At 38.6% G+C, this 21,410-nt stretch overlaps 1 protein-coding gene across 13 annotated transcripts in view; it reads right to left on the bottom strand.

The window, feature by feature from the left end:
• The window catches only part of CDH18 (cadherin 18), a 727,687-nt gene that overhangs the window by 258,506 nt on the left and 447,771 nt on the right, over nt 1-21,410 (bottom strand). For 2 of the 13 annotated variants that reach the window (XM_080682140.1, XM_080682137.1), the window contains one exon: nt 17,488-17,574. The exons of the other annotated variants lie outside the window; for them this stretch is intronic. The gene's annotated coding sequence lies outside the window, so the exon portion shown is untranslated. Of the gene's footprint in view, nt 1-17,487; nt 17,575-21,410 lie in introns of those variants that run through there. 13 annotated transcript variants of the gene reach the window in all.

The raw sequence follows: 21,410 nt of genomic DNA, 5'->3' as shown, positions 1-21,410 counted from the left end.
CTCCCAACTGCCCTCCTCTGCTGGCCATCTTGTGGCGGCTATCTTGTGTCCACATGGGGGCAGCCATCTTTGACCACATGCGGGCAGCCATCTTGTGTGTTGGAGTGATGGTCAATTTGCATATTACTCTTTTATTAGATAGGATAGAGTGCTGGTGCATGGGTGGGGGCCAGCTGGTTTGCCCTTAAGGGTGTCCCGGATCAGGGTGGGGTTCCCTTGGGGCGTGGCAGGGGAGTAGCATGGGCCTGTGGTGGTTTGCAGGGCGGCCACACCCCCCGGCGACCCAAGTGGAGGCCCTGGTATCTGGGATTTATTTATTTTCTATAATCGAAACTTTCTAGACTTGAGCGGAGCCAAACCTCCTGCTTGCTCCGTGACTGCAGCCATTTTTGTTGGGATTTATTTATCTTCTATAATTGAAACTTTGTAGCCTTGAGCGGAGGAGGTCAAGGCAGGCCAGGGCTGTGGAAGCTAGGCTTCCTCCATCACTGGTGGCAACTCAAGCCTCCTGCTCTCTCCAGCTCCATGGCTGCCACCATTTTTGTTGGGATTTATTTATCTTCTATAATTGAAACTATGTAGCCTTGAGTGGAGGCCTGGGCCCGCCAGGGTGTGCGGAAAGCTTGGCTTCCTCCATTGCCAGGGAAACCCAAGCATCCTGCTCGCTCAGTGACTGTAGCCCTCTTGGCTAGGTTAATTTGCATACTCACTCCTGATTGGCTGGTGGGCGTGGCTTGTGGGTGTGGCAGAGTGATGGTTAATTTGCATATTACTCTTTTATTAGATAGGATAGTAGCCAGCTAGTTATGACAGTAACACTTTCTCTTTGCTTGCTGAATAAACTTTCTCTTGCATTAGAGTCCTTGGCTCTGAATTCTTTCTTAGCTGAAATCAAGCACCAAGGTCTAACTCCACAGTCACTGTAAACAATGTGAATATTAACATTCTTAATGACATCATCGATGTGATTATCCATGTTTGATATACTCCCATAAGTGCTTCTGTTCAAAAGGCATATGTGCCCTTTACATTATTTGTAAAGTAAAATTACAGTATTATTTTACTCACCTTTGAGAAGATAATTGCACACTGAAAAGAAATGCTCAGGAGTTCTATTTTTTGCTGTTCTTTTGAATCTATGTTCATTACTTCACCTCCAAAATATTCTAAGTATAGGAATAGTCCATTATTTTCCATCCTCTATTGTTCTTTTTCAAAAGAGACAACAGTTCCAAAATGAAGTCACTTGTACCAAGCACCATCTCATCAAACCAATATTTAATATGTAGCCAATTGCAGTTTTACCTTCCCAGGAATGCAACCTTTAACCAGTGAACATGGAATTACCTGGTTAGTGCTAGGGAGATAATCTACTCAATAGGTCTTTTCCAATATCTTTAGGAGGGCAACCTTCCCTACAACAATACATTTGAAGAGATCAAAATTCTGCCACCCAGAAGCTGCTTTTTGGGATATCGATTTCAAACTTTTTATTAATAAATAAAGGACTTGGAACCTTTGCCCACCCCCACCCTTGTCCTGCCCAAGAGATTCAGACAGAGAAACCTGCTTGAGAAAGGAGATCTTAGGGGGCTGCCTTATCCTAATTTGAAGTAAGTATGGTAAGCAGGGGGCATCGGGCAGGTGCCTGTTAGCTAGATATCTCTTGTCCCACTGTTTCTGAGTCACCAAGCATGGATTTGCCTGACATGTGTGTTCTGCTCTTCCTCAACTACCTGTAAATTGCCCATTCTCACTTCTGAAAGCTAATATCTGATCCTCCACCCCTTAAACTTTGTTCAAAAATGTCTTATGTACCTAATGTTGCCTTACTTCTTTGGAGTTTCCATGGATTTATCTTTCCTCATGCACACGTATTAAACTTTTATTTTTCCCTATTAATCTGTCTCTGTTTATTTGGTTATTAGCCCAGCCAGAAGAATTTAGAAAATTATTAATATTTTTAGTCCCCCTACATTCTTTGCTAATAATTTCCTATTTTTCTGCCCCCCCCCTTTGTCCTTTAAAAACGTTTCCTTTTCTATACCTCAGCAGAGTTCCTTTCTCTTTGCTAGATGGGGTGCTGCCCAATCCATGAATCAGTGAATAGAGCCAATTTGATCTTTAAATCTACGCCATTAAATTTTTGTTATTAAACAGATTTGTTGGCAGCTGCAGAACCAAAGGAGATTTCTGAGGGCTTTGAGGACAATGAGAAACACAGGCATAGTATCAGTGACCTTTTTTTGAGTTCACTGTCTTTCTCACCATTTCTGAGGGCTGTGCATAAGTTTTTCCCTGTTCTGAGCTCCTTCCTCTTTGCATTGAGCTCCTGATCTGATTGGCTTTCCCTTAGCTAAGGAATGCTTAAATTCTAAGGAGTTAAGTGCACCACCTTCCAGCACACCTGCTTATTTAATATCTAAAAACTAAGGTCTTCAAAGTTTAAATATCTAAAAAATGAATGTAAGGGTTCCAGAATTAAACAAACAGAACGGGATCCCTATTTTAATTGGTATGCAGACACTTCAAAAAGTCTTCAAAGATTCCAAAATGACTTCATTAAAAGATTCATTACAGAAGGCTAATGAAAAATTAAACACACAAGAGGTACTGAAAAGACAATAAGACTGACATGACTCCCATTCCTCTCTATCCTCCTTTATAGGACTACTTGCATATTCTACTAATTTTTTTTGTATAATCTTTCTGCTCTAAAATGACTATTAATAGTTACTTTTTAAAATAAAACTATTTATGGTTACAGGTGATCCTCCTCAGATATCTTTCATTCCTTGGCCAAAGAGTGAAGTAAGGGTCATCCTATATAATAAAGAGGTAATATGCAAATTGACCATCACACCCTCACACAAGATGGCCACCCCCATGTGGACACAAGATTGCTGCCCCCATGTGGTCACAAATGGCCGTCACTAGATGGCTGGCAGGGGAGGGCAGTTGTGGACGATCAGGATAGCAGGGGAGGGCAGTTAGGGGTGACCAGGCCAGCAAGGTAAAGCAGTTGGGGTGACCAGGCTGGCAGGGGAGGACAGTTCGGGGTGACTGGGTAAGTAGGGGAGGGCAGTTAGGGGAGACCAGGCCAGCAAGGGAGGGAAGTTGGGGGTGGGCTAGGCCAGCAAGGGCGGGCAGTTGTGGGGGGGGCAGGCCTGCAGGGGAGGGCAGTTGGGGGTGACCAGGCTGGCAGAGGAGGGAAGTTGGGGGTGACCGGGCCTGCAGGGGAAAGCAGTTGCAGGGGACCAGGCCTGTAGGGGAGGGCAGTTGGGGGCAACTAGGCTGGCAGGAAAGACAGCTGGGGGAAATTGGTCCAGCAGGGGAGCAGTTAGGCATCAATCAGGCTGGCAGGGGAGTGGTTATGGGTGATCAGACTGGCTGGCAGAAGCAGTTAGGGGTAATCAGGCAGGCAGGCGAGCAGTTGGGAGCCAGCAGTCCCAGAATGTGAGAGGGATGTCTGGCTGCCAGCAGTCAGACATCCCCCAAGGGGTCCCAGATTGTAGAGGATGCAGGCTGGGCTGAGGGACAACCCCCCCCCCCACCCCCAGTTCATGAATTTTGTGCACTGGGCCTCTAGTAATGAAATATTTTTTAAACCCAGAGTTAGATCCTCAAAAGATTTTTGAAGAGTTTAGAATCTTTATCAGTTCCTATAACCCTGGGATTCCAGATATTTATCAGCTTGTGCATATATTGGTAGGATCTTGGGAAGCCCAATAGAAGAGGAAAGAAGTAGAAGAAAGTAATGTATAGTTTAATATTCCAGATCTCTGATCTGCAATATGGTTATGGACATTTGGGCAATTTCACACTCCCCAGGGAACCACCACCCAGTCCCTGCAAAACACTGAGGGAAGGGGTCCAGGGAAGTTGGGGTAATATAGGGTAAGTACTTGCCTGTCAGTCAAACCTGGGAACAGAGATCATTGGCCAGAGTAGGCAGGGCCTCTGCAAGTCCATGAGAATTTGGGAATACGTAATCCCCCAAAGGAAGGAATTTTCTCTCTCTCTCTCTCTCTCTCTCTCTCTCTCTCTCTCTCTCTCTCTCTCTCTCTCTCCCTCTCTTTCTCTCACAGCTGACTTTTGGCTCTCTGGTTTATTTGGTTTTTCTCCTGCTTCCTTGCATTCACCCAACACGTGTTCCCTCATGGCCATGTCTCTATGTGGACCCCACCCACAATGGACTAATGGATTGCAGCTGGGAACACAACTAGTCTGATGCTGGATTAGACTGCCCCCGCATGGAACAGAAACTCTGGACACTGGCTTTGATTTTAGCTCTGCTGAAAGCAAAATGGGACTTTTTCTATGGTGGGATTGAGAGAAATGGGACCTTGTAAACTCAGGGATTTGATTCCACATCAATAAAGCTTTCTACAATGTCCCATCCTACCATGTAAGTCTCAGAAAATTCCTTTTCTCAGGATATCACAAGAAACCCACTCCCACAAGCCACAGGTGGGGATGAGAACCTCTCCACACCAATAACATACTGATTGGTCTATTATTAAAACATGTAAACAAAAAGGTAGATGAATTTGTGGCCTACTTTAAAGCTCATTTGGAAGCACTCTTCCTATGGCATTCTAGAGTCCACATGGTAAGTTACATCACCCAACCTGCTCTAGCCGCTCAATTTATAAATAGATTATCTCTTAAGACTAGTGGATTAATAAAAAGGCAAAAAACACACACCCACAAAACAAAACAGGATGGGAGGACACCAATTTAACTGAACTCATGACCATGGCTGAGCACTTTGAAAGAACTTTGGAACAAGATCACAAAGATAGGACAAAATATTGGCCGTAGGGTTACAATAACTCCAAGGCCAGAGACCTAGAATAACACCTGGGCCTCCCACATGGCACCCTGTTAGGGGCTCATCATCAAAAGGTTGGCCCAAGTGATGTCTCATTTATAATCAACTGGGCCACTTGAGAAAAAAATTATCCTCAAAGATCCTACTAAAATTCCACAAATCTCCAAAGGGGAGCTCTCACATGTCCCCTCCACAAACTGATAGGACTCTTAGGGATCTCCTGATAAACTACTACTAGCAATACCCTTACCTTAAACAGCCAAGGGGAAAATAAGATTAAAATTAATGCAAAATTGCTGAATTCTGGTAGATACCGTGGTTATGCTTTCCACTTTAAACCCCAGGCTCATAGGACAACAAACCCTCAAAGTGAAAAAAAATAATAATAATGTTTCCATAGTAAGAATATCTAATACAGTTTAAGAATTTCTTTCTCTCCCTAACCGGTTTGGCTCAGTGGAGAGAGCGTCAGCCTGCGGACTCAAGGGTCCCAGGTTCGATTCCGGTCAAGGGCATGTCCCTTGGTTGCAGCCACATACCCAGTAAGGACTGTGCAGGAGGCAGCTGATCGATGTTTCTCTCATCAATGTTTCTAAATCTCTATCCCTCTCCCTTCCTCTCTGTAAAAAATCAATAAAATATATTTTTTTTAAAAAAAGAATTTCTTTCTCAACCATTTCAAATAACTTTGAGACCTTTTATTGAAAAACATTCCTTTTTGTTACATTATATACTCCCAGTTAATCTATTAGGTAGGGATCTCCTTTCTAAATTGAAAGGCCTAATACATTTTGCCTCCAATGGAGACTTCACCTTAGAATTTCCTGACCAACGTGAGCCGGATCTTTTATGTTCTTTACAATATGTCCTTGTTACAGAAGAAAAAGAAAGTATTTCCCCAAAGGCCCCCCACTTTAACAAAGCTGCCTAAAGCCTGTGCATTACTTCTCATACTGACCTTGGGAGAATAAAAAGTGAAGAGTGTATAAAAACTCGAATAGACATCATTAAACCCCTCCCCAAATTGGCTCAATATCCATTCAAGCCTGAGGCCATCCTGGGCATTACACCCACAGTTGAAGACCTAATTGCCTAGGGTTGATCATTCCTTGCACCAGCCCCTTTAACCTGTGGATTTTGCCATTCCAGCAATCTAACAGGTAGAGATGATGATTTGTACAGGACTTGAGAGCTATTAACAAGATAGTTATTCCTCCTTTCCCTACTGTTGTAAACTGGAACACCTTTGGAGGAGAGACTATTTTATGAGTGAAAGCAATCTGCCCTGTAAGCTGGACCCAGGCTAGAACAGAGGTTGTTCTCTGCAATTCACCCCCCTCCCACCACCCCCCACGCCTCATGCCTGCTGCAGAGACTGTCTGATCCTAATTATCATAATTCATGTTCATTCTGACATTAATCAGAACCCTTCCTTTGCTTTGTGCTGGTTGCTGGGATAGGCTGTTGTCCTGATGTCCTACCTGGACAAAAAAGTAATTTCTGTACCTGGTTGCATTCACATGCTAGTTCCTGTGACTGTTCCCCTCCTTTGCTCTATATAATTTTTTTAGCACCTGCCAAGTGGCACAGGAGTCAATTTCAGCTAGCAGCTGTCCAAAACATGCCTTGTATATAATTTTTCTTTGAAAAACTTTATTAATTATGAGACTTGAGTGGCCAGACTCTTTGTTTGGTCTCTCTCTGTCTTCTGCTTACAGAAGTAGATGTTCAGTCCTGGAGCTTTTCCATAGGGTCTGCATGTACTAACCATTCCCTTTGTCAAAAGTTCCACCTGACTCAAAGTATTTTACTGCCTTAGACCTTTATTAAGCTCTTTTAAGCATTCATGTGGACCCTAACAGCCAAAAACTATTTGGCTGTACTTGAAGTAATCAATTAATCAACTGCACACACACACACACACACACACACACACACACACACACACACACACACCAGAACAGTTATGCCCCAAGGTTTCACCAAGTCCCTTTCTTATTTCTTCCAAATGCTCCATCAAGATTTAGGTATGCTCCAGTTCCCCAGGAAATCTTGCTATGCTCAGTTACCAAAGAAACATCCATAAATAATTCCATGTATTTGTCATAACAATTAGATAAAAAGTACATTAAGGATTCCATTTATTATTATTACATATTATTCCATCTATTACAACAATTTGATAAAAACAGACATAAAGTCTCTAAGGAGAAATTACGATTATATCTAAACATTGTTCATTACATAGGTAATAATCTAAGCACTGAAAAAATCCAGCTATCTCTAAAAAGAATTAATCCAAGAATGTCCTAAGACCACAACTAAATGGCAAATTTGTGGATTACTAGGCCTCGCTGGCTTTTGCAGGATGTGGTTTCCTAATTTGTCTCTACTGACTTCCCCATTCTAAGAACTTCCTAAAATTTCAGTCCCTGAACCCTTTCCTTGGGAAGATAAACATAAGCAGGGCTTTATAAGACTAAAACAAGAGCTGTCTGCCCTAGTACTACCTAGCTATACAATACTTTTCACCTTATTTGTACATGAAAGTGATAAACCAAGCTCTGGGAATGCTCATGCAAGAAAACTGCAATAAACATAGGTCTATTGCCTATTATGGCGTACAACTTGATTTGGTTTCCCGTGCCTATCCGCACTGCCTTAAGTCTATAGCTGCTGCTGCAGCAGGAGCAGCAGCAGCAACAAAGTTAGTAGAAGCTTCATTAGGTTTAATCTTAGACAATGGCATTTATTTACAAACTCCACATGCTGTCCACATCTTCTTAACTCTGAACAGTTATCTATAAGCAGACCAATCTCCTATGAGATCCTTCTAGTCCCACCACCTAATCTGCATCTTAAATGTTGTTGCAACATTCTCAATCCTGCTGCTATTACCCAAAGTTGAAGAAGGGGTTGATAATAATGTCTTAGGAGGTAGTAATATCCCACTTCATGACACTGTGTCCTGATTTATGAGATATCCCTTTTGATTATTCCTGATCTCATTTTGTGTTTTGATAGATCATGTTGTAAAACAGATAGAAACATTTTAAGCTGGCTATATGCTATTGCCACCAAGTATGCACTACTTGAGAGAGGAAATCTCCCACAAGCTAAATAGGTCTAATGAGCAGAATTCAGTGCCCTTACCAGAGCATGCCAGTTATCAAAAGTGAAGATTGTTAATATTTATGTTGATAGCTGATATGCCTTTGAGGTCATCCATGATTTGGGGATATTATGGAAACAGGTGTTTTCTTATGTCCACTGGGATCCCGACTAGCCCTAGCAGGTTTGGCTCAGTGGACTGGGTGTCAGCCCATGGACTGAAGGGTCTGGGGTTTGATTCTGGTCAAGGGCATGTACCTCAGTTGCAGGCTTGAACCCTGGTCCTGGTTGGGGCAGGTGTGGGAGGCAACCAATTGATGTGTCTCTATCACATCGATATTTCTCTCTCTCTGTGTCTCTACCCCTCTCTGCTACTTTCTCTAAAAATCAATGGAAAAATATCCTCAGGTGAGGATTAACAACAACAAAATGGACAAGTAAATGACCTTTTTACTACTATTCTCTCCTCTTCTGAAATCATTGTCATCAAAATTGAGGAGCACACTAAAAAGACTGACCCTGAGTATCAGGGAAATGTGCTAGCTGGCTCTAGTGCAAAGGCAGCAGCTTCAGAATCTGAACAGGCTGTGGCACATTCTGCTTCTACAAAAAATAAAAATAAAAATAAAAATGACCCTCCTGTCACCACACTTTTGCCCTCATGAAGTCCTTGTAACATGTCAACAGTCTGCTCATGAATCAGAGACATGGAGATGGGAAAACAATGGTTGTACATTAAACAGAGTCAAGGCTATGGGACTTTCAAGATGACCACTTAACTCTTCGAAGCTCCCTGGCAAACTCCAATTTTCAGGTTTTGCATACCTTCACCCATCATGATACATTTAAGATGACTTAAAGTATGATTATACATTGATGGGGTATAGAGAGACTTCTATAAAATCACAAAATGGTTTATCATCAATATCTATCTTGTCAGGTCCATAATCCTGGGGAAAAATGATTTTTGCTTCCAAAGGCATCAAACCTCCTCCCATTGAGCATCTACAGCTGCCATTTAGTATAGGTTATCAATATGTTCTTGTTGAATGTATGTTTTCCAGATGGACTGAAGCCTTTCATTCTTCCCTGCCACAAAGATAATCTTCACTTGAGGTGTACCTTCTATTATCTCCAGTGATCAAGGTACCCACTTCACTAGGAAAATCATATAAGCCATGCAAATATTTTGGAATTATCACAGTCACTTTCACCTTCAATTATCAGGCAAGGTTGAAAACACTAATGGGATCCTCAAATTTAAAATCTTTAATATGCTGAAACTACTGGACTCCCTTAGTCTAAAGTATTACCCCTGGCTTTACTGATTATTCACAGTGTCTCCTTTAGGAAACATAAACTCATTCCACATGAAATAGTCACTGGTAGACTAATGTATGATGCTATACAACTTACTATGGGTCCCTTGTTGACTGATGCTAGTATTACCAACTACTCTAAGTCTAACATCTTATGCTAAAGTCTATCATCAAGATGTTAAAGATGCTCTCCTAGATCCAAATTCATAAAATCCTGTTGGTCACCATTTAGAACCTGGTGACTGGGTATTAGTATTCTGGAAACGTCATCAGGGAAAAACAGCTCTCGAGCTCTATTGGAAAGGGCCTTACCGAATGCTCTTGACCGCTGACTCTGCTGGAAAACTAAAAGGCAATGAGCCTTGGAGACCCATCTCACAGTTAAAGAAGGCTTCACCTGCCATCTGGCCTGGTGCAAAGTTGGACACAACCAAATTAAATTGAGGGGAAGAAAAGCAGCTGGTATCAGGGTAGACTGCTCTCACCCAAGGCACTAAACACAAAACCCTTTCTTCTTCTCGGTCTTTCTTTTTCTCCAGATTGCCCTGAGAGATAACACTTTCAGACACTTTCCATCTGCTGAATTTAGCCACCAACAATTCTGATCCATCCATGAAGCTAAAGACACCCTGGTCCTCCCTGTGACCAATTTCTCTTCTATTTCCAATGTCACCACAAACTATCATTAACCTCCTTAGAAGTCATTTATAGAGTTTCACTTTTATGACTGGAACATCCTGTGTCTGGTTTTTACCTTTCTCTGATTAAAACTGTATGTAGCCAATCACACACAAACCCCTCTGTAAATCTTAGAACACTTGCACCCCCTCATCCTCATGATCATCTAGAATAGATCTGCCCAGACTCACCAAGAAATCTCATGTCTTTACAGGGTATTTAGAATAACTCTTCATTTCAGGCTAGCAGATTTTCTTCATCTATGATCTAAAAACCTGACTGACCTCCAGCTTGAACTGTAAACATTGCAAACCCTACAAATAAATCCATTAACAGTGGTTCCTTAACAGAATGCTTTGTGCTTCACAGTGTTTTCATTTGTCTGGGGTGCGTATCAGTTTTCTTGGACTTATGAATGTCTAGCTAGCTGGAGCTTAGCGGGGCAATGCCTCTTAGGTTATCCAACTGTGTCCCTAAAAGTCCAAAAATGAAGTGAGATACCTGATTAGTCAAAACCCATGGGTTTACATCACTGTATTAGAATGACCCACCAGGAGGCATTTATGATTTAGGATTTGCTTCCCTTGTCCAGGCCATACTTTTGAAGTTAGAAGTAAATGTAAATAAATCTATGATGAGAACTCCCTCCTTAACTCTTGAAAATATTGTAGAATCATTGCTAATACAATTACTGTTCAACGAAGATCCTTAGATTCTGGCCAAAGTTGTCCTTGATAATAGGGGAGCCTTGATGATCTTTTAGCTGAGCAAGGAGGTGGCCATGCTGTGGCCAACACCACCTGCTGCAGCTGGGTTAACACTTCTGGAGACTTTGAAACTCGGTTACATAAGATCACTGAGCAAGCCATTTAGCTTTAAAGGCAACTCCTTCAGAGGGGTTTTTCTTTGACTTATTTGACTTCGATTGTTCTGGGTTTTGGGGACCATCGCTTCAAAGTGCATTCCAAACATTAGGAATTATGCTGCTTATAATTATCATAAGCTTTAGATGAACTGTATTCTCTCCAAAGCTTTAAATGTGTGTTTGCAGCCTCTAACCACTAATCAAATGTTCTCCCTGAGACTTCAATGTCAGAAAAAGAAAGAAGAGAATGATCGACTTAAGAAATATGAATCTGAAACCATGACCTTTGAATATCACAGGAATTAAAACAGCAACAACAAAACTTCATGACCTATGCACACAACGGAAAGAGTCAACAAAATTTGTAAAGTGGAGAGAACTAGAGTGCTAGCTGAGAGTGGCGCTATGTCTTACGTTTTTATCACATCTCTCCATTAAGCTGAGAGTCGTAACTGTTAAAAAGAGACAACAGTCACAAAATGAAGTCACTATGCCGAGCCCCATGTAAGCAAGCCAAGATTTAATACTTAACCTATTGCAGTTCCAGCTTCCCAGAATGTAACCTTTAACCGGTCAACCTGGAAATTACCTGGTCAGCACTGGAGAGATAATCCACCAAGTAAACCCCTTTCTTTCCCCTTAGGAGGGCAACCTTTCCAGAAACAATGCACTCTTTGCTAATAATTTCATTTTTTCCCATCCCTTTATCACTTTAAAAGCTTTTGTTTTTCTACAGCTGGACAGAGCAACTTTCTTTTTTAAAAAAAATATATTTTCATTGATTTCAGAGAGGAAAAGAGAGAAAGAGAGATAGAAACATCAATGATTAGAGACAATCATTGATCTGCTGCCTCCTGAATGTCCCCTACTAGGGATCTAGCCTGCAACCCTGGCATGTACCCTAACTGGGAATCTGGAATCAAACCATGACCTCCTGGTTCATAGGTCAGGTCTCAACCACTGAGCCATGCCAGCCAGGCCAGAGCAATTTTCTTTTTTGCTAGTTGGGATGCTGCCTGATTCATGAATCTTTTAATAGAGCAAATAGATCTTTAAATGCACCCAACTTAATTTTTTTATATTTAACAGTATAAACCATTAGTATAGATGTACATTTAGTAATAAATACATGTTTATTATAAAAAATATATGCATGATGTATAAACCAACTTCTCTTCTGGATGTATTCTCTCAAACGTTACATCAAAAAGTTTTTCTGAGGCCCAGCCACAGTGGTTCAGTGGTTGAGTGTCAACCTATGAACCAAGAGGTCACAGTTCAATTCCTAGTCAGGGCACATGCTCAGGTTGCGGGCTTGATCATCAATTGTGCAGGAGGCAGCCCACCAACAATTCTCTCTCATCATTGTTTCTATTTCTCTCTCCTTTTCCCTTCCTATCTGAAATAAATTAAGATATACATATTTTTTAAGATTTTTTAGGATAATTAAATAAATTGTGTAAGATAAATTTATATACATTTTTAAAAATTATAAATATTTTGAGTACTTTGTGAACTAGGATAATAGGCTGAATTATAGCTATAAATGGTGGAAGTAAAAATTAAAAATACAAAACACAAAGATTCTTTTCACTGTTTCACTTTGGTTTCAAAATAGTTTGTATCTAAACTCTCTGAGGTATTAATACTGTGACTGCATGGTTTTAATGTATACTCATTGTGATATGAGTGAAGATATCAAAACTTGGAAAAAAGCAACATTTTTTTTTTCATGAATATGTGATCTCTACCATCTTAGAAGTAATGTCCTAGGACAATACCAAAGCAGAAGATACAAATGCAAGATCAGGAGTTGATTTTTCTGTATATTAAGCCTTCTCTAATAAAAGAAAGGAGAAATGTGAAATTCAACTGCATTTTATCAGTTATAAGGTATCATTGGATGCATTTTATCTTTATAAAATTATAATCATATTTACTATGCCCAGAGTGTTTTCAAATTGATCATGGGAGTAACAGGCTACTGATTACATTTAATCCATAAAAGAAAATGTAAGTTTTTGCTTTTCAAGGTAGTTTAACCCAAACAAATAATAACCTGCAAACATACCCTGCTTACTAAATGCTTCAGATGGCCCAAGATGCAGATTCTAGAGCCCCAACCTAGACTTAAAGAATCACAATTGTTGGGCATTGTCCTAAGCAATTTATAGTCTAAAACCATGCCATGGACTTTTTGTACCCCACAAAAAGACTACCAGTCATTTACTATGTCAAAAATGTCCTTAAATTGTTTTCTCTTTAGATATATGTGATTTATTTATTTTTAAGCATGAATTTTGCTCTTATATTATTCCTAATGATTTAGAAAGTCATAATTGCTTTGTCCATTATTATATTTTCAAAGTTATTTGTTTCTTCTTTCAAAATTGCAAAAGTTTATTTTAATACCTCTAACAAGAGGCATAGTTTAAAATTTCTGTTACCATTTTATTTAAATTATTGTTTGGAATCATTAATTTTGTTTGTTTCACAAATTTGTATATAGTACCTTTAAAGTAATTGCATTATATATATTCAATACATGTATTATATAAAGATTAAATTTTGAACATTAAGTAGAGTTTCTAAAAATCATAAACTGGAATCTGAAAAATAAGAGTTTTAATGTTCATTTTTAAGGCCAAATATGAATAGTAGCTGAGTTTTTACTTCTAAATACAAAAATAAATCTTCACTTATAAATATATAAGAGTAGATCTGATGGTTTACTGAAAAAAATATCCTTAATCTTTAAAATGTTAAAATAATTCTATTGTTTACTATTAAGCTACCTTACTATAATATATAAAATTGAGCTGTTATTCATGCCATCTTTATTTAAATTTCATTTGACTTTAGAAATGCTTAAGGAATACAATTTATTTCATTTGGTTTATGGTCCATAAATTGTTTATTTCTTTCCAATGTCTGATTATTTTTATGTGCAGTAAAGCATGAGTTGTCAGTTGAATATGTTGAAATGTATGATCTTTAAAACTTTTATGAAGAACTCTGCAAATAGCACATCTTTTTCTATATAGTTTCAACTAACAGTCAATGGGAAGTTAAAATTACTGCTACAGTTGGAGCCCATGTTTTATTAAAAAGTGTGAAAATAACTTCCGCAGCAAGCTTGCCTGCTTCAGATTATCCCTTGATTTAAAAGACTATTAAAAAAATTGTTTTCACTAAACCTTTGATGATTTTGGCAGTTGAGACTGTGAGGTAAACTTAAGACCTTTTAATGGAATAGAGTGAGAGCCTTGGAGGAGAACTATAGTCCTTCAAGACATTAGAAATGTGGAAAAGTTATTACCTACTGCCTAACATAGCCACTATTTACTTTCCCTTGAGGCTAGTTCCTATTTTAACTTGGCATCTATCATTTTGTTTCTTACTAATAGGAATTCCTATAGAAAATATTAAAATCATAAAAATAGAAACAAACCATGCAAAGAGGAATAAGTATACTGCACATAAATTCTCTTATTATATAAACAATAATGATATGTACAATTAAAAAAGCGATATGGGAAATAATATAAATACGCTAAACTATTCATGTGATTTTGAAAAGACCTTAGCAACTCTGTGTTTAATAAAATAGTATTTGTGTGAGTGACCTTGTGATGAGGAAGGAAGCAGCTATTTTGAGCTGCTGCCCAAGTATTTTACAGTGTGACCACCCTGCTCACACCCAGAGTCAGGATGGACATTTATGTAAGGACTTGAGTTTAGGATTTCTGCCATTCTTGTCATCAGTGCCTGCTTTGCTTTTCCCAGGGCACCTTTTGAAATAACCACTGGCCCAGCCAGTATGGCTCAGTGGTTGAGTATTGACCTATGAACCAGGAGGTCATGGTTCCATTTCCAGTCAGGGCACATGTCCAGGTTGTGGGCTCCATCTTCAGTAGGGAACGTGCAGGAAGCAGCCAATTAATGAGTCTCTCTCATCATTGATGTTTCTATCTCTTTCTCCTTCTCCTTTCCCTTCTGAAAGCAATAAATACAGGTATTTAAAAGATAAAAAACCACTTGCAGTTAGCCCAAGAAAAGTTAATGGCCTCCGCCCAACCGCCTTTTCATTAACCAGTGCTTGCTAGCCTGCTTGCTTGTGATCTGGATGGAGGACTGGACTGCCCTTCCCCTGGCTGGCTGTGTCCCCCATTCTGGGACCTGTAAGTAACAAATCATCTGACTTGACTTCTTGGTTGTGAGTGCATTGAAACTGTACCTTCAGTCAAAATGACCCTGGAGGTTTTGCTTCCCTAAATAGGAGCTCGGATGCTGAGGAAGTTACCTGCCCGCCCTGTGTAGGTGGCTTGTGCCTCCTTACTCAGCATCCATGCACTTTTAATTTAATACACCAGCTATGGGCCTCCCAACACAGACCTCCTCTGTTATTGAATCATTTTATTGTCAATGGAAAGAAAAGGATTATTCCTAGAAATGTTCTGCAAGGAATTTCAATTTTTTTCTCTTCTCTTCTCTTCTCTTCTCTTCTCTTCTCTTCTCTTCTCTTCTCTTCTCTTCTCTTCTCTTCTCTTCTCTTCTCTTCTTTTCCTCTCCCTCTCTCTCTCTTTCTCTCCCTCCCCCTTTTCCTCCCTCCTGCTTCCTCCCACTCATTGAATTTTTACCACTAAAGCAGTTCAATATAAACAAACATAGCACAACAAAAACAACATTATCAAATATCACCACTTATGAATAACCAACCAATGAAAGTAAACTGGTGAAAGGGATGCTTTGCAATTGATACTCCACATTATCAGACATTATATATTTCTGCTATGTAATTTTAGTGTTTTGAGATGATAGCAGTTCAAATAAAATAGTAAGCTATTACTAAAAAGCTATAGATTTAGATCACAGTTCTGTCTCTGTTGCCCACTCTCTACAATATTATAGGTAAATAAAGAAGATTTAGAAGTTATAACAATTCCTTCTCCACTTGTAAAATGTACACAAAACAGTGGTCGGCAAACTCATTACTCAACAGAGCCAAATATCAACAGTACAACGATTGAAATTTCTTCTGAGAGCCAAATTTTTTAAACTTAAACTTCTTCTAATGCTACTTCTTCAAAATAGTCTCGCCCAGGCCGTGGTATTTTGTGGAAGAGCCACACTCAAGGGTCCAAAGAGCCGCATGTGGCTCGCGAGCCATGGTTTGCCAACCACTGCTTTAGAACATTGTTGTGATCATTAAATTAGAATGGTGCCCAGCTTATCTTAAACACTGCTGAAGTATTAGTTATTATCAAGCAAATCACACTTGCATTTGGCATGAGGCCTAACAAGGGACAGTAAATCTATAGCAATGTGCTTTCACATGAGTTCAAACACAAGTGAAAATTGGAATCATTACTGAACTTAACTAAATTAGATACAATAAGAATACCTTTTATGTTTTATATAAGTATGTCATTAAAGAAAATGCACTAAATTTTTTGTTTATATCTTAATTGTCAAAAAAAATTAACATATCATAGCTAAGAACAAGAGCTCTGGCATTAGAATACCTGAGTTAATACCTTATTCTTTTACTGACTAGCTGTGTTACCTTAAGCACCTAATGTTTTTGTCTCAGTTTCTCTATCTATAAAATGGAAGTCAAGACGTAACTTACCTCACAGTTCTGTTATGACTTAATTCATGAAAAACAAATACAACAAAGCCTGAGGTGTCGTGAAGGTTCAGTGGAAGAGAAACTATTAGTGTTAATGTTCTTAGTGGTGCTGTATAATTTCTTATTCTATCACTTGCCATGTTGAGAATTATCTCCCAATAATTTTGTGATGTATTATCAGGACCACTTGAGTGATGAGAAAAATATGGTTCAGAGACACGAATTATAGTTGATTCATCCAGAATTTGAACTCAAGTCAATTTAGCCCCAGAAATACCCTCCCTCCATTACATCAACAGATCTTGGGGCTGTCCAGGGAATTGTGGGAGTGCTTGAAGGGGTCTGACAGATCAAAACTAGTTGTATAACTCTACTAAGATGTTAGATTCATTTTTCATTTTGATTCCCTCTTGACTTCTCCAGAGACCTTGAGAGATGTGCTACTGCAACAGATTGAAAGTACAGAGAGAAATATCCATGAGTTGCCTTCTATTATGTCAGACATTAAAAAGATCTGAAAATGTAAAATAACATCACTCTTCTTACTATATTTTGTTCCTGAAAATATAGTTACTTTTCAAAGACAGGTGACAAGAAAAACAGATTATTGTTAATTTATAGAATTAAAATAAATATTTTTATAAATCCTTACTTTTGATTCCTTATATGGAAAATATCGATATAATCCACATAAACAAAAGCTCTATACATTTAAGAATGTCTGAGAACAAAAGTTTTCAGAATCAATACACGATGCCATTTTATTTCAATCAGCGACACAGATGGTGAGTACCACAGGTATTTCAATGGATTCTTCCCAACCATATGTTGTTGTTGTTGTTTTTTAAAGAAAAACAACACCAAAACTGCTTAACTCACATCCTTGTTTAAGAGATCCCTAATTATTAGACTACTCAGTCTTCCTCACCTAAGACTGGGCCCAACCTAGCCATCTGAACTGAGCTAGACTCCCCCCTGGGAATCTAGAGTTTAGATTCTGATAGATAAAATAATTAAATGACTGTGAGAACTTAAAATGAAAACTCACCTAATATATGATCCAGCCTTGGTGACCTGGTGAGCCAAAGTCACAGGTCACATGCAAGCTCCAAAATTACACAGGAGTGGAGACAGCCTGAGTAAGCAAAGAAAGCCAGTTGGCAAAAATAATCAAAATCCTGGAGAGGAATAGTGAAAACTCTGACAGTTGGCTTTTCTTTTTGTAATGCAAGTGCTTGACTTAAGCTTTGATTGCCAAGGCATTCACTTCAAAAAGACATCAGCTTCAAAGATGACTATTTCAAGATAAAGAGTCATTGAAGCTCCTTTGTTTCAAGAGATCTTGACTGATTTTGATAACAGACTATTTGGGTTACTTTTCTCTTTTTTCCTTCTTCTAAGCTCTAAATTCCCTCCCTTATGTTTTAAGTTCACTAATAACCCTGGACCATAATAAAAGCAGAACACAAGGCCAAGGCACTCTCCCCCATCCTCCTATGACCCTGCTATGTCCCCCTCCACCTCACCAGGTGCTTTGTTTACTTCAGGGCCAGTAAATAATAAACGTTTTTTTTTTTTTTTTTCCTTAAAGTTTCCTGATAGATACTGCATTCATAATAAGAACCACAAGCCCTAGTCGGTTTGGCTCAGTGGATAGAGAGTTGGCCTTTGGACTGAAGGGTCCTGGGTTCTATTCTGGTCAAGGGCATGTACCTAGGTTGCAGACTAAATCCAGGCCCTGGTCAGGGCACATGCTGGAGGCAACCGGATCGATGTCTCTCTCTCTCACATTGATGTTTCTTTCTCTGTCTCTCCCTCTTCCTTCCCCTCTCTCTAAAAGAAATCAATGGAAAAATATTCTCTGGTGAGGATTAACAACAAAAAGAACCACAAGAATTGGTTCAGTCATTACAATGCTTTGGGAAGGGGGGTGTCTATGAGAAGATGACTGGGGGCCTAGGTGAGTGACCCCCCCCCCCCACCAGGCATTTCTAGCACACAGCTTTATATCCATAGACTGAAACAAGCACAATACAGGAGAACATGGAGAGAGAAACAAAGGCAAGCATTTCGGTTGCCAAGTAAGAAAAAGCAAACTTGATTAATAACATCCAGAACCAATCTCCCCGGGCTTGGCTAAATTTTAATTCCTGACTTAGGATGTTCCTAAATTGGCTGTGTTTCTTTCCAATCAATCTTTCTCTTTTGTATATCTATTACATTGAGAATGTATCTATTTATAATAAATTTATTTTCATTGAAATATAATACACATAGGAGGGCATACAGATTTTAATATATATACAATAATGATGTTTACAAAGCAAAAGCATTTGTGTAGTCAGCTCCAAAATTAAAACATTACTAGCATTCTAGATGCCTTGCACATTCCCTCTTTAGGTCACTGGTTCCCCTATGAAAGAAAGCCTTTACTTTAACTCTTATCTCTAAAGATTACCTCAGATATATAAATGATATGAGATGTTATCCCTGTGAGTGGCTTCTTCTACACAACATTGTGTACATGAGATTTACCAAAGCCACAATATATAGCAGTAATTGAATCTTTTCAATGTCGTACAGTATTGCATTGGACCTATATACAAAATAGGAATGTAAGAAATGGCACATTGCAATGTTTCTGGTTGGGAGCTATAATGAGTAATGGCACTATAAACATCCATGTACTCATCTTTGGATGCAGATATGTATATGAGTTATTTCTGTGATACATACACATATATCTAGGAGTAGAATGCCTGAAAATATTCCCAGTTTTGCAATGTCCCTCTTTTTCTGTTGGACTCTACAGATTCTGATATGATTGCTTTACCATAACTACAGTTATTTGTATATATTAGCGGCCCAGGGCACGAATTCGAGCACGAGTAGGGTTCCTAGACGTAGCCTGTGATCAGGGCCATTTTCTGCCTGCTCGCCAGTCCCCAGTCCTGCCCTGCCCCACCCACCCTGGTTCGCCGTGGTTCCCTGTTCGCCATGCTGCGATCAGAACCTGCGGGCCAGGGGAGGGACCAAGAGGTGGTCAATTCACCTCATAGCGACTGGTCGAGCAGTCATTCTGGTCGTTAAGCTTATGGTCACTGACCTTTTATTATATAGGATATATTTCCGCTGTGATTTGCTTTTTCCTTTCTTCATATTTTGATGAACAGAGTTATTAACTTAAAAACACTTCAGTTTAATATTTTTTTCTGTAACCGTGACTTCTGTGTCCATTAAAAAACAAACACATCAATATTCTCCTATATGTATTCTTCCACAGCTATGTTGTTTTAACATATACTTTTAGAGCTACAGTCCACTCAGACCAAATTTATTTTGAATATGGAATGAAATGAGAGTCAAGGTCTACTTTTTTGTGAAATGTATGTTTAATTGATGAAGACCCATTTGTTAAAAAGTCAAGTTTATAACATTGTATGGCATAACCACACTGACATTGTATTAGTCAGATGGCTGTATATGTGAGAAATGATTGTGGTCTCAGTTTTATTCCACTATTATATTGGCTTGTTCTTAAACCTATATCACACTATTCCCTTTCTTACTATGTAGCATTCTAATTACTTTGGATATCAAACATCATTAGCCCTCCAACCATATTTTTCTTCAGGACTGTCTTTACTATCCTTGAATATTTGCATTTCCACATAAGTTTTACATTCAGATTGTCAATTTATGCAAACATACAAGTGTATATACTCTGCTGAATTATTTTAAATGGGGATTCCACCAAATCTACAAATCTATTTGGAAAGAACTGTCATATTCACTGTTTTTTAATCCTTGATCATAGCATGTATCTCCTCTAATTCATTTTGTTTGTTTTCTCTGCATAATATTTTGAGAGATTTTGTCTTTAGAAGTCTTACATACCTTACATTATATATATTCCTAAGTATTTAATGTTATCCAATGTACATATAAATAGTATTTTTAATTTCTAATTTTTAGCTGATATGTAAAAATATATAAAATTAGTATTTACATTTTGGCATTTTATCAGCAAATCTGCTAAACTTATTTATCAATTTTAATTATATATCTGTATATCTGTTAAACTGCTTATGTACATAGTCCTCTTACCTTTAATAATATTTTTATTTTTTCTTTGCCATTTCTTACATTCCTATTTCATTTTCTTTGTACTGATAGGAACTTCTTATATAATGTTAACTGGAAGTGTTGATGAGTCATTCTTTTTTTTTTTAATGAATCATTCTTGAGTTGCCCTTGATTTCTAGAGGATGTATAATGAGTTATTCCTCAACTTGACTGATAAAATAAAACATTATTTCTGGGTGGCTATGAGGGTGTTTCTGCAAAGGGATGAGTATTCCTTTCAGTAGATTAAGTAAATATCTGCCCTCACCAATGTAAGCATGCTTCATCCAATCCATCGAAGGCCTGGGTAGAACAAAAAAGGTGAAGCATGAGAAAATTAGCTCACTTTCTTCTTGAATTGGGACATACAGTCTCCTGCCTTCAGACATAGCAGCTCCTGGTCTTCCAGCATTTGAACTCCAAGACTTACACCAGTAATTCCCCTGGGTGAAACCACCAGCTTTCACTGAGTGATGCCACCGGCTTTCTGGCTTCTCCAGTTGCAGATATTATATTGTGGTATAGCTTGTCCTGCACAATAGCATGAACTAATTCCCATAATCTCCTTTATATTATCTCTCTCTCTCTACATATCTATCTTACTAGTTTTGTTTTTTGGGGAACCCTGACTAATAAATACAGGGATATTTTTATTATTTTACCAATAAATATAAATGTTTAGTTTAAATACTGTATCTGCTAAAGAAATGGCTCTTATCTATCTAGTTGGCTTACATTTTATTATGAATTGTGTTAAATTTTATCTGATATTGTTTCCTATGTATTGAGAAAATGAAAGAAATCTCTTATAGTCTATAAATTTTTTGAAATTTATTGTATTTCAAA

Source organism: Plecotus auritus (genome assembly GCF_963455305.1).
Source record: "Plecotus auritus genome assembly, chromosome: 7".
NCBI classification, from domain to species: domain Eukaryota; kingdom Metazoa; phylum Chordata; class Mammalia; order Chiroptera; family Vespertilionidae; genus Plecotus; species Plecotus auritus.
Note: the sequence above shows the minus strand (reverse complement) of the source record. Positions and strands in the feature narration are given on the sequence as shown.